The 12,489-nt window shown below is 45.2% G+C and overlaps 2 long non-coding RNA genes across 4 annotated transcripts; one reads left to right on the top strand and one right to left on the bottom strand.

The window, feature by feature from the left end:
• The first annotated feature begins 3,076 nt into the window (after positions 1-3,076).
• On the top strand, positions 3,077-8,878 carry LOC109765598 (uncharacterized). 3 transcript variants are annotated; one of them, XR_005758529.3, is made up of 7 exons: positions 3,077-3,413; positions 4,330-4,448; positions 4,792-5,493; positions 5,568-5,630; positions 6,787-6,860; positions 7,741-7,901; positions 8,591-8,878. It is a non-coding gene; the product is annotated as an uncharacterized lncRNA (long non-coding RNA). The 3 variants fall into 3 exon arrangements; XR_005758528.3 differs by having other exon boundaries at positions 4,792-5,630; XR_002233447.4 differs by lacking the exon at positions 6,787-6,860 and having other exon boundaries at positions 4,792-5,630.
• Positions 8,879-9,827: 949 nt separating this feature from the next.
• On the bottom strand, positions 9,828-11,460 carry LOC123496911 (uncharacterized). Its single transcript, XR_012182856.1, has 3 exons — positions 11,214-11,460; positions 10,336-10,383; positions 9,828-10,234 (listed from the first exon to the last, which is right to left on the bottom strand). It is a non-coding gene; the product is annotated as an uncharacterized lncRNA (long non-coding RNA).
• Positions 11,461-12,489: the final 1,029 nt, after the last annotated feature.

Below are 12,489 nucleotides of genomic sequence, written 5' to 3'. Positions count from 1 at the left end.
AAAAATGTGCTGCTTTGGTTCATGGAAACAGAAGTCCTTGAAGTAGTAAAGTTCAAACCCTAATATTCTATCACTATTATTGTTTGGATTCTAGGGTTGTTAGCAGATTGAATTTGAATATTAATTTTTGCAGGGGAAATGAATCTTTAGTAAGTTTGGGCAAAAAGGCCACCGGAAGATGTCCATAGTCATATGAATGCATCACATCGACTTGATGCTACTACTATTTACTCTCTCAAGAACATCAGTAAGTATGTATCAGTGATAGCAAGCAAATGTTGGATGCCCTCACTGTCTACTTCTGATTGGCATATAGGACTATGTGCTTGTCCTGTAAACACATCTCCAGTTTTCTATTAATTCTTTGGTACAAACGGTATGCATGTAGCACTTCGTACATGTTTCCTTGTGAAAATATCATACTGTAACATTATGTTCTATTTAGTTCCCAGAAGTAGTACTTGGTTACAACTTTGAAAGACCAGATGAATTCTTCTATGGGGCGTCTGAAAAAAAGGGGCATCTTCGTCATCCCGTCACTAAGGTAATTTCGGTCGCTTATCTAAACAAAAGGGGCTCTGATCTCTTAACGAAATTGGGGGTCCATTGGGGAAACTTTTATTGCAAAAGATAATCTATTCCCATGGGGGCTGGGTTCTCATTGATGAACTGAAACATGCTACTCTCAAATTAGAGAGCAGGAAACTACAGGCTCACTTGACATTGGACCTTTATATGTTGTTCTTTTTTCATATGGCAAAAAAGAGAGTTCATATTTTTCATATGGCTTATCTTACACATAGAACAAAAATAGCGATATGTTGACATTCGACTTTCATGTCGCAATTCTTCCATGATGGTTCGCCTACTGTTAATATCCTGTTCTCCAACTGACACATTCTTGCAAGCAATCACAACGGAAGAAATAATTTTGATCACTTAGTTTTTATAATTTTATGTTTACAAGAAGATTTACTGGTTACTAAGATTAAGCAGACAAACTTCTTTTTCAGCAAGCTGTTTTAGATCGCGCTGAGACAAAATAGAAGTGTCCTACTGCTACTGTGTATACTGGAACATAATGCATGGTTGACATGAATCTATCTATCTATCTACTACCCCTATAAAAGAAGAGCAATGCTACATCTACGTAAAGGTTGTTACGTGATTAACGTAGGAGCTGAGATGGCAGTTTTTATTTGGAGAAAATAGGGAGGGGCCCACCCCAGTTGAAATAGAGGGGCCGGAGAGATTAGTTATAGAAGATTACATAAGTTTTCGTAAGGGTTTACATAGATGTAGCATTTTTGATTAAAAAAAAGGAGGGGCAGATCCAAACAAATATTCGTACATCTATAATATTTGACGACCCCTAATCCTTTCATGGTTAACCCAACAAGCCACGCAATTAGCCACTGATCATGCCCATCTGTTCGGAAAAAAATAACCCACGGGAAGTGGACCTAATAAATCGGAAAGGATCCTCTCGCCCGACCCGCTCCCGCGAGGGGGGGGGGGGCGATTCCCTCGACCGGCCGCCGTCGGCCCCCTCTCCCCTTGATCTCCTCCTCCCCCGCCGCCGGAGCGCGCCGCCGGGCAAAGCCCGGCCGGCGTCGGCGGCGGCGGGCCATCTCACCCTTCGTGCAAGGCGGGCTGGCGCGGGGCAGTCTCCTCGCGTGCTTGCGCGGCGCTTGGCAGGGCGCGCCGGCGCGGCATTGACGGCCGTCCCGGCGATGGCGGGGGCTGTTGGCGTCGCTCGGTGGGCTACTGGGCGGTGGTATGCCCCGTCGCGACGGCGAGATCCGGCTCGGCCCTGGCCGGATCCTGCTCGTGGCGGGCGGGGGCGCGGTGGATGTGCCTGCTGGAGTCGGGGACGGCGGCTGGCAAGGCGTAGCTCGGCCAGATCGGACCTCCTGCGGGGCGGGCTGTGGTCGGCGCGGGTCAAGGAGGGCGGTAGTGGTGCGAGCCAGGGGTCGGGGATGGCGGCAAGTGGCCCGGCCAGATCTGACCTCTCGGCGGCGCAGGCCGCATTCGGCTAGGGCTGCGGGCGGTTGCCTCGACCGGGGCCATCTCGGGTGGTCGGGGTGGTCGCGCAGTGCCGGTGGTTGCGGATCTGCCCGCGGCAGCGGCCGGCTTCTCCGGCGTCAGCTCGTCTGCGGTCGGACCGTCTCGACCTTCGCCCCATCTCCTCGTCATCTGGGCGCCACTCCCATCAAAGGGCTGGTCCTCACCCAGCTGCAGTCCACCACTCGTCTCGCGCCCGGTGCTGCAGGACCGAGCTCGTCTCGCGCACGGTGCAGCGGGATCGAGCTCGTCTCGCGCACGTTGCAGCAGGACTGACCTCGTCCCCCTCTCGGTGCTGCAGGACCGCGCTCGTCTCGCGCTCGGGGCAGCAGGACGGGTTGGTGGATGCCAGTTCTGGTCGGCCTATCGGGTCTCGACGCTGGGGATCGCCCAGGGGTGCGAAAGGGGGGACCTTTTCGCTCGTCTCTTTCGTTGGGGTGGAGGCGGATCTCGTGTGAGGTGGTGTCAAGGTCTTGGATGCCGGGGCGGCGGCCTGGTGGTGGTAGCACGGTGCTTTTAGACAGAGCCCGTGCTATGGCGCTGCCCGGTCACCATGACCGTGTGGGCGGCATGGTTGCCGGGATGTGGCGTTCAGGTGGCGGTGAGTGGTGGCCGAGGTGAAAACCTGTTCTATCTTCGGACGGACCGGCGGCGGCGAAGATCGTTCCCTTCTTGAGGGCGTCGTCGCGGCTCTCATTGCCCGTCATGCGGCTCCAGGGGAAACTCTGATCCTTGGATCGGACGGTGGCGGCGCTCCGGTGTCGTACCCTTCCTGAAGGCGCCGCCTTGTAGCCCATGGTTCGTCATATGTAACTTCATCTCTTCGTTGTAGTATTGCTAGGAGTGGTGTTGTTGCGCCCAGCGCCTATGTATCCGGTCTTGGGTGTGTGCGTGTGTTGCGGTGATGTGTGTTTGTACTGGATGCTTGTTGGTCGGTGCTTTATATATAAAACGGGGCGAAAGCCTTTTTCGTTAAAAAATAACCCACGGCCCCGCACGGAACGTTCCCACGCCCAACGAACAGAGCACGGCCGGGGCCTCCACCGCCGCTCCACGCCCCCATCCTCCTCCTCCGCCGCCGCCGCTCCCAGCCTCCATCCTCCGCCGCTCCACGCCCCCCCACTCTTCGCCCGCTCCTCTTGTGCTGCCCCACGGACGCCAGCTCGGGCCGCCGCCGCCAACCGCTGGCACCCCACCGCCGCCCGCCGATCCTAAACTCGGGCGTCGCTCCAATCGCCTGCCGTCGCCGCTCCACTCGGCCTCCACCACCGATCCTCCACTCGCCCACAGTTGCCGTTCAACTTGATCTCCTCCGCCGATCCTCCACTTCACGGCCGGCCACTTATACGGTGAGGCCCTCACTACCAAGCCGGCCAACTTTAATCCGGTTTTTCTTTATCTTAAGTTTGATCTGCCGGCTGGGTGTACGGAGTTAGATCACCGGAAAAGTAAGCAAATGAATCCCGCATACTCTGTACCAGGAAAATGAATCTGGGTTTAAAAAGCATGAAGCATCAATTGGATGAACTGATGAATCATGAGGGAGAGACCTCTGCTTATGTCGACAGAGGGAAAAATTATTCAACAAATTCCAAAGTTAATTGGATTGCACAGTATATGATCCTTCCACACAAGACAAGTTGATGCTTGTGATTCTTTTCTTTCTCTAGTGCCATATAATTTATAGCCGAGAGTGGTCGTTTTACTGCATGATGTTCAGCTACCATTAGCTTTACTGGAGCAGAGCAACATTTTACAGGAATTCCCTCATAAACATCGTACCCAAATACAGCATCCTTGTCTGGAATTTGAGGGTTTTCAGAAGGTTCAGCTACTGATTATACAACGAGTTTGGACTATTGATTAGCTGCTGTTGACAGTTTTTAGCTGATTACGAGCACTATTGATTCTATAGCAACCTGTACCTTTCATCGCTTCTGCTTCTACGTTCCCATGTTGTGTTTCTCTTTTTCTACACAGTAGCCCACGCCCACCCTTTTCAATACTGACACAGCAAAAATAATTGCCGCATTTAAATAACACTGTTGTGTGATAAACTGATAATAGCCATGGAACTAGCCGTAAGTTGGTTAAACATACATCAAAATAGGCAAAAGCTGGTTGGATAAGGTCAATTATCATAATCCACTGTAATGCGAAACACAGCATTAAAAGGGTTAGAGTCTGAATTTTGAGTTTTATAAGCTCTTAATATGGTTGACAACATTTATTCTGTTACTGAAATTACCTTTTAAATGCTGTCAGGAATCTGCACTTTCCCATAATACCACGATGGACTCCTCAAGTGGCAAGAAAATTACTACGCAATAGCTTGTGAACTTTTCAAGGATGTTTTGAATGATCCACTAATATCCGAAATTCAGGTAATCTCACTAAGAATGTTTCATATGTTCTTTTTTGCCTCCTCCCTAACAGCAAATGGTGTATTTCAACAAGTTCCTGACACCGGCAGACATCAGCATTTGCTGCAGCTAAGGTCCTTTTGACACCTTCCTAGATGTCATTCTTATACGCAGGAATTAACCTTACTTGTTGCACTGAATCCAAGCAAGACTTGAGAGTTTACTTGTTTAACTGAATCCAATCAAGACTTGAGAGTTTAAGAATTCAGTTCACATCCCTGTCTATTAAATTTATCAAGAGGTGTAGCATCATTATGTGCTTGTACTGATTTAAGATGTTCCCCATTTTTTTAACATGCCACAGATGAAGAATCATCACCCACCTGCATCCCCGTTAGGATCAGGGGAATGTTCCCTGTTTGAAGATCTGGCGAATACGCCTACTCATGTTAATGCAAATCAAGCGGGAGTTGGCCTGCGGTTCTGTTGGTCTTCCCCATCTCAGGGGTTGGGACTTGAGAGGCCGCGTATATGAGATCCGAGAGGCACATGGTTGTTTATTCATCGACTACGGTGCCGCTGCATGGGGAGAACGGCTATGGCTGACGCCTCCATCTCTCTAAACGATGCTGACACCATATTATAAATGACGCTGCCGACGACTCCTCTCAGACCGACCCTGGACGGTACAATCTGGTTATGCAAATCTTCGTGTCTTACTACTGAGGAATATCCGTCTATGAAGGCAAATCATGTTTACTTACTGATGATAGTGTGTTTTGGACAATTGGGTTCGAGAATAATTGTGGTGATTTGGAAATTCTTAACTTGGATAATAACACAAGGAACGAACTTGTGTCTCCTCAACTTTCTGTTACGGACCTAAATCAAGCAGAGGCCAGAATCACCTTCTAAGGTCTCTCGTTCGCTTCATAGCATCGGAAGAAGGATATAAATTCAGGTTACACCCTTGGGTGCATGAAGGAGGAAGTGGGTGAGATATAGATGGAAGCAGGATTGGGACGAGAGATAGAGGTAATCCAGCAAAAGGGCGAGGACCAAAGAGGTAGGTGATTCAAATTCAGGTCACCGTCGTTTCCTTTGATGCTTCGCCTTGAAGTCTTTCCTCTGGTTAAGTAGCCTACCGAGTCGAAGGAGGCCACAGAAGCTTGTATCTTCTGGGTTGGACTTTGTCTTCTTCAGGTTGGTCCACTGGCCCATTTGTTCGCTGTTTTAGGCACTTCTTCTCTTCGCCAGTTAACTTAACAGCAGGCACTTCTTCTCTTCATCAGTTAACTTAGTATTCTTCAAGTGTTGTTTTCTTCGTCAGTTAACTCCTTCAGGTTTGCATTCTTGTCCTCGGTGCACACAAACTTCTATCGCAGGTTAAGACTTTTGTCCGACTGCCCATCTCCCATGTGGATTACACATGATCCTAGAAAGCTGAACATGGCTTTGACTAAATAGTTTTGTGTTTTCTTGGTTTATCAATGTTATAATCATGAAGTTTGGTAAATGGTGGTCAGTTAATATATCACTTGGGTTTGGATAATAAACTTAATCATACATTCTGTATAAATGCAATGCCTATTTTTTTAATTCTAAAGTGTATTAACAACCTGAGAATGCTATGATGGGGCTAATCTGAATATGGCAATCCATGATATGTTCTGATGCACACTTTTACTGATATTAGGAATAGAAAGAATACTTTGATGTAGCATATCTGCACTGTTCATGTATAACTAAAAGTGACTAAACTCTTTTTCTTTCACTCGCCAACTTAATTCAGTGTATTCACATTTCATCTGAGCCGATTCAGAGATTAGCCGATGGTTTCTTCTGCAATTTCTACATCAGATCATCTAAAAGAATCTAAAACTTTCTTGTCCAAGTTATAATCTTCGTTGTTCAGAATTTGATTATACATTTCATCAGTCGCCACATCTATACATTTCATAGGCTGGGTGTTTTGTGTTTTGGCCCAACCAACATATACCATAAAAGGAGTACTTTTTTGTTTTGGATTATTGTAGAGTTATGAAGGTATGCTAGAATGGATGAACATAAAGATCAAATAGTGATAATTAATTGCAATGAAAATAATAGCTTCAAGACAACATTAGATAGTCATGTTTGCAAAGCATAATATGGTTCTTTCTGCATAGGGCACACTTGCATGTATGAGAGCTCAGGCAAGAGGCAGGTTAATTCAACTAAAGACACAAATTTCATGAGAAAAACACCAAAAACATTGTGTGCAAAGATGTCTTGAAGGGGTGAATAAAAGTTTGTTCTTCCTTCATGCCAATCCATCTTATGATGTTATATTTTTATTGTGGATATATTGCCATGCCAGGGTTGGTGGCGATGGCTGGTGCTTGTAATTTTGCAGCCCTTGCCAGTGTCGTGGTGGGAGGACTGCCATGAAAGGTGCTACCTTTGTCACTTTAGTCATCTAGCTATGAGCATAGGTTCCCATGATTCTGAGCATAGCACCACATGATTGTGATAGTAGAGACGTGCGTTGCACGAGCACGCTTACTAGTGCTATTGAAAATTTCGAGTTGTTGTGGTGTTCCTAATGACTTAAAGTTGTTGTATAGATTAACTGAACCATAGCACTCTCGAATTAGAGAGAAAGAAGTTGGGAGTTACTAATTTCTTGTAGAGTAATAGTTCTTTTATATGCAACTATTCAGTTGACTTGTGAAGGAATAACTAATGCCATGCTTGAATAAATGGGCTGTTGTCATGACCTTAACAGTGCAAAGCGATGCATGTAACATTCACATTTTATTTTGAGTTCTTCAGCAATTACTTGTGAATGTTTCAGCACTAAACTGTATTTGGCTGAATATATCAATATTCAAACTTGTTTGTGTCGCTTTCACTGTTTTGTGAGCCTTCAATCGCTCTAGTGTTCACATCTTTTATCTTGGATACTATATCTGTTATTCGACCTGACTGGACGCTTATTTATGATTATCACAGCCAGAAATGATATTTTGTTATGTTTGTTGTTGATTTCCTTAAGAAACAAAGGAGTTTCTGCCAGAATTTGGAACATTTCCTGGACTTGTGTTATTAATGTAGTGTGACCATCTTTATTTCCAACAACATATACTATTAGCAGATGTTGGAATTCATATTGGCTTTATACAAAAGAAAAACTTTTCATATAGTATTGTTCTATTGGTGAAGTGAATATTAAAATAATTTATCTCGAGGAGAAACTGGAAGAATTCCCGATCTTGATGAATGTATACCTCGGTTTGTGAGGATCTGAAGAAACCCCTTCTTTCCGTTGCAGGTACTGGAGCAAGATTTCTTATATCTGGGTGAGGGCATCAATCAATGTTGGGACAAGGAATCTCATCACTGCAACAATATATAGCTACCACATTGGACCAGGCGCGTTTATCTTGAGCATAGCTAGACGGAAAAACATATTTCCTGAGCTGGCATGTGAAGGTAACTTGACCCATCTTGTTTATTTTGTGAAATTTAAAGTCAAAATAAGGGATGTATTCACCAGCTAGTCAATCTCCTTCCAGGAAGAATAGTACAAAAAACACTATGCTTAGCACACACCTGCTATGGAAAGTACATAATCGTTAAGCCTAGGTACTTAAGTTGTTTTAGTAAGATCTACAAATTTGTATAATAAGTCTGCACAAATGTAGTCCTTGAAAGTCAAATTAAATAGCTAGATAAGCATTGCCCATTAGTTGTCAGATGCCAAAAAGTGAAAATGACCTCAATGAGATGCTGACAATACTGCAAATGCAGAAGAATGAATGATTTATATAATACATAATTAATAATTGTTTAAAGACAAATAGATGCTTCAAACGCTTCTGCTACCTCAAGATCATGCGTACTCTGTTTTTTTTGCCTATGCCAATAGAGTAATTTATCTTATTTTTAATGAGAAGAAACAAACGCCTTTGTTGACCTATCAACTCCTTATGGAGATGGTGGGCCGGCTGTGGTGATCTCAGCCGAGAATCAATGTTAGTGTTAACACATGGCTATGGAATTCTCTGTATTTATTACTGTTTATATTTTTAAGAATGTGATGATCCTCTATGTTGGAATTTTTCTACTGTATTCTAGTTTCTAATACTGTATTATAATGGAGAATTGTTTAACTTTTGTAGGAAGCAAACAAAAGGACTGCACTCACACGGAACCATGAAGCCAACGATCTATGTCAACCAGATGTTTTAGATTTCATTTTGCACAATTGATGTCTCATACTTGCATCTTTTACCTTCTGTGAACCTGATGCATGGTGTCATGGTGGTTATGTTTAGAAGACTGAAGTGTATGTATGTGACAAATAGTTAATGGAATAAAAAAATGTTTGGTGCACCTGATGTGAGCCTGATGTATGGTGTCTTGGTGATTATACTTAGAACACATGAACTATATGTATGTGACAATCAGTACCATATGTTAATTAAAGTTGTAGATGGATGGACAAAATGTTGATGAATTGTTGGTCGGCAAAGAAAAGCCCTGATTGTTGGTTGGCAAAACAAACTTCGTCGAACAGTTAGTTGGGAAAGGCTACGCCAGGCCCAACAAAATGTTGGTCGGGAAAGAATACCCTGTCCATTAGTCGGTCGGGAAGGACCCATGGTTGGCCCAACAGACTGTTGATCGGGAAAGGCCCATGGCAGGCACAACAGGCTGTTGGTCGGGAAAGATGCTCCATAGCCGTCAACCAGTCGGTCGGGAAAGCTATGTCGGTCGGGAAAAGGTTTTCCCGTCTGGACTTTCCCCATCAGACATTGTCGGTCGGCAATAGTCTTTCCCATCCGACTGTCTGTTGGCGAAACTTGTATTCCCGACCAACCTGTCTGTTGGGATGTAGTGTTGTGGTCTACTGGGTGGCGAGGTGTGTGCCATAAAGTCGTCAAGATCATCGTCCACGGGACAAAGATGAGTCGAGGAGTTGTGCAAGTTAGCGTGACTGGTCGTTGAATCATCGTCATGTCAGTGAGTCAATGTTGTTGTGTCCGAGTGCACGCCTTAAGGATACATTGAAGATGAATGTGTGTCTCGACGGGAAGATCAAGTTCAGCTATGTGGGGGTGGTAAACTAGTGAAGATGAGTTTCTTCAATGAGGTCATGTCTCTATATGATGCTGGAGTGCATGGTGTATTGCACAGAGTGGTGTGATCCACAATGAGCCAGCATGTGTTTTTCTAGGGTGGATGGTGAAGACCACATGTGGTTCCACATGGTTTCTAGCGAGGCTGGTTATTCCCAAGCATATTTAAGGTGGTCCGTAATTTTTTTTTCTGCCAAGACAAAATTGAGAAAAGATTGTTGAAAATAATCTACCAATAATTTGATTTGTCGTGGTGCGAGCGAATTCAAGATTGATGAGCATAGCAGACCAAAGTCAAGATTAGAAAAAGATTGTTAGCAGTGGGCTACGCGTGTGACTATTGCCAAGTAGTATGGTGCCAAGTATTGCCGGTTTTGCTTGGCCGTCTAGAAATACTATCAAGCTCAGAACATTAGGTAACGCAATGGTTCATGTTACATTAGATAGATGCCAATGAATACACCAGTCCACCTATGGCCCGCCTGCGATCGCCTGGCCGCCTCCCACCTGGCCCCCACCGAGGACGATGCCAGCGACCGGCAGGACGCCCAGCAGGTTGGGCGGACCACCGAGGCAGAAAACTACACAGAAGGCGAGCCCGGTGATGATGCCGAAGATGAGGGCGGCGGCCAAGATGACGATGAGGGCGGAGAGGACGACATCGGCCACTGGCCCCATGCCAACCTGCAAGTGAAAAAATACATTTTCAATGCAATTGTTCAGAAAATTACATTTTCATATGTTAATAAGAAAATTAAGCCAAGAAGGAAACGAAGGAAATTAACCACTGGCCAAATCTTCATCGACGCGGGAGAGAAGTGCACGTCGCGAACCTGCACATGAAGAAAATTCAACTGAAATTTGGTGTCATAAGAAAATTCAAACCACACAGTATAAACAAATCTGCCAAACCCCACCAAACCCAAAAAAACCATACTTGAGAACCTAGGCCGCACCAAACCATTTTCTCTTCCACCCAATCCAATCCAAACCATTTTCCATTTGTGGGTTCAACCCATCTTCGACCCTAACATTTTTTTTCTTTTCCAGATAAAGCGTACCGCTCAATTGATTAAGACATTTAATTAAGATTGCACCCTAAGCATTATTTTAGAAATGATTAACAAAAAAGATAATACCACTTATGGGAACTGCACATTTTCCAGGGCAATTTACATAGTGTATATAACATCATTTAACCTGATGTACGGTTGAAAAGATATGACTGATGCAAGTTTGGCTATGGAAGTCACCATGTGTTGTTGGATCGAGGGCAAAATCATGGTAAAGTAGTCCTGATTAACCCCAAATCAGAGCAAAATCTCTGATCCCCCAGATTTTCTAGTTCTTGATCTTGCAAACGATGTAACCTTATTACAGGTTCAATCCTATGATGGCATGGATCAGGGACAATGCTGGCGTTTCCTCGAAAGAATCCTATAGATAGATGTGATCGGGCAATGGGACGCTCCAATTTCACTACTCCGTCCGTCCAATTTGTTCAATTTCAACCCCCACCGCACCGATGATTTGATTCCACCCCCAAGATTTAGCTCAGGGCCGGAAACCCACACGGCTGCAGTCCAATTCCCCCAACTGAAACCAACAATCTAAAGATCCGAGGCCGGCCGAGCACACCAGGAATCTAGGTAAAAAGGTTTACCTTGCAAGTGCTGGACGCCGGAAGCCTGGGATGTTGCTGTACTGTAATCCCCAAATTGGCCGGCGGCGTGAGCGTTGGGGCGTGCCCTGCCTGCGACTGGGAGGCTGAGAGAGAGAGAGAGAGAGAGAGAGAGAGAGAGAGAGTGGGGATCGAGGGTGCAGGAGGAGATGTAGCTGGATCTTGTTGCGGCCTCGCGGGAGGGGAGGGAGGGGAGGGAGCCGGCTGCAGATGATGAGCAAGTGGAGCACGAAAATTCCCAAAATGGAAAGCGCAGGTGACAAGACGAGGGACAATCATCATGAGCACTAGTCTGTGTTTTGATCATCATCGCGTACTGGTAAAACCACACGGCCGGGCAGAGGCTCATTCTCTGACCCAGCTGTCCCTCGCTGCTGCTAGTGCTAGCTCGTGCTCGTGGGCAACTGCCGTCTGCAGTGCACAAACCATTTTTACATTGAGACAGCATGCAGGCAACAAGCAGCTGACCTGTTTCTCTCGTCTCCTATCTCCTCAAACGCATAGCCAGCCAAACACATTCATCAACTTTGAAATGAATTTCGCAGCGAGTTAAGGCTCGGGAAACAATATAACAGAACCAATAACCTGACTTTGAGCTTAACTGTGTTATACGATGTTTCGACGCTCTTTGTGAAATGCGTTCCTTTGTGCACATTTTACACTCTGCTCGAGCAATTAGCCGCAAAAGTAATCAAAAGCGGGTTGGAGTGGACAAATACCAAATTAGAAATAAATACAAAAACAGACCGAGCAAACAGGATCATGATAATCCATCTAATGTAACCGCAACATTATCCAGATATCCTGTTACTGCTCTTTTTTGGCACTTTGGTATGTGGCTCACCGAGGATCGAAAATGCCGTCCACCGCGTTTGCACGAATTTCGTCCGGTTAGTTGGATGGCGCCCCTCACCATCAATGTCCGCGGACAGATGCCGCAACAAATTGCAAGTCAGCGTTGGAGATGCCCCTTAGTACATAGATTCAGCCCCAAATTTTGGCGTCATATATTTTTTTCAAACCACACAATATAAACAAATTTGCCAAACCCCACCAAACCCAAAAACCTTACTTCAGAACATGGCCGCAAAAAATCACTTTCATTCACACCCAATCCAATCCAAACCATTTTTCCATTTGTGGGTTCAACCCTGATGTTTTTTTTCTTTTTCAGATAGAGTGTACCGCTCAATTGATTCAGACATTTAATTAAGGTTACACCCTAAACATTATTTTAGAAATGATTAAAATAATATCA

Source organism: Aegilops tauschii, chromosome 1 (genome assembly GCF_002575655.3).
Source record: "Aegilops tauschii subsp. strangulata cultivar AL8/78 chromosome 1, Aet v6.0, whole genome shotgun sequence".
NCBI classification, from domain to species: domain Eukaryota; kingdom Viridiplantae; phylum Streptophyta; class Magnoliopsida; order Poales; family Poaceae; genus Aegilops; species Aegilops tauschii.
Note: the sequence above shows the minus strand (reverse complement) of the source record. Positions and strands in the feature narration are given on the sequence as shown.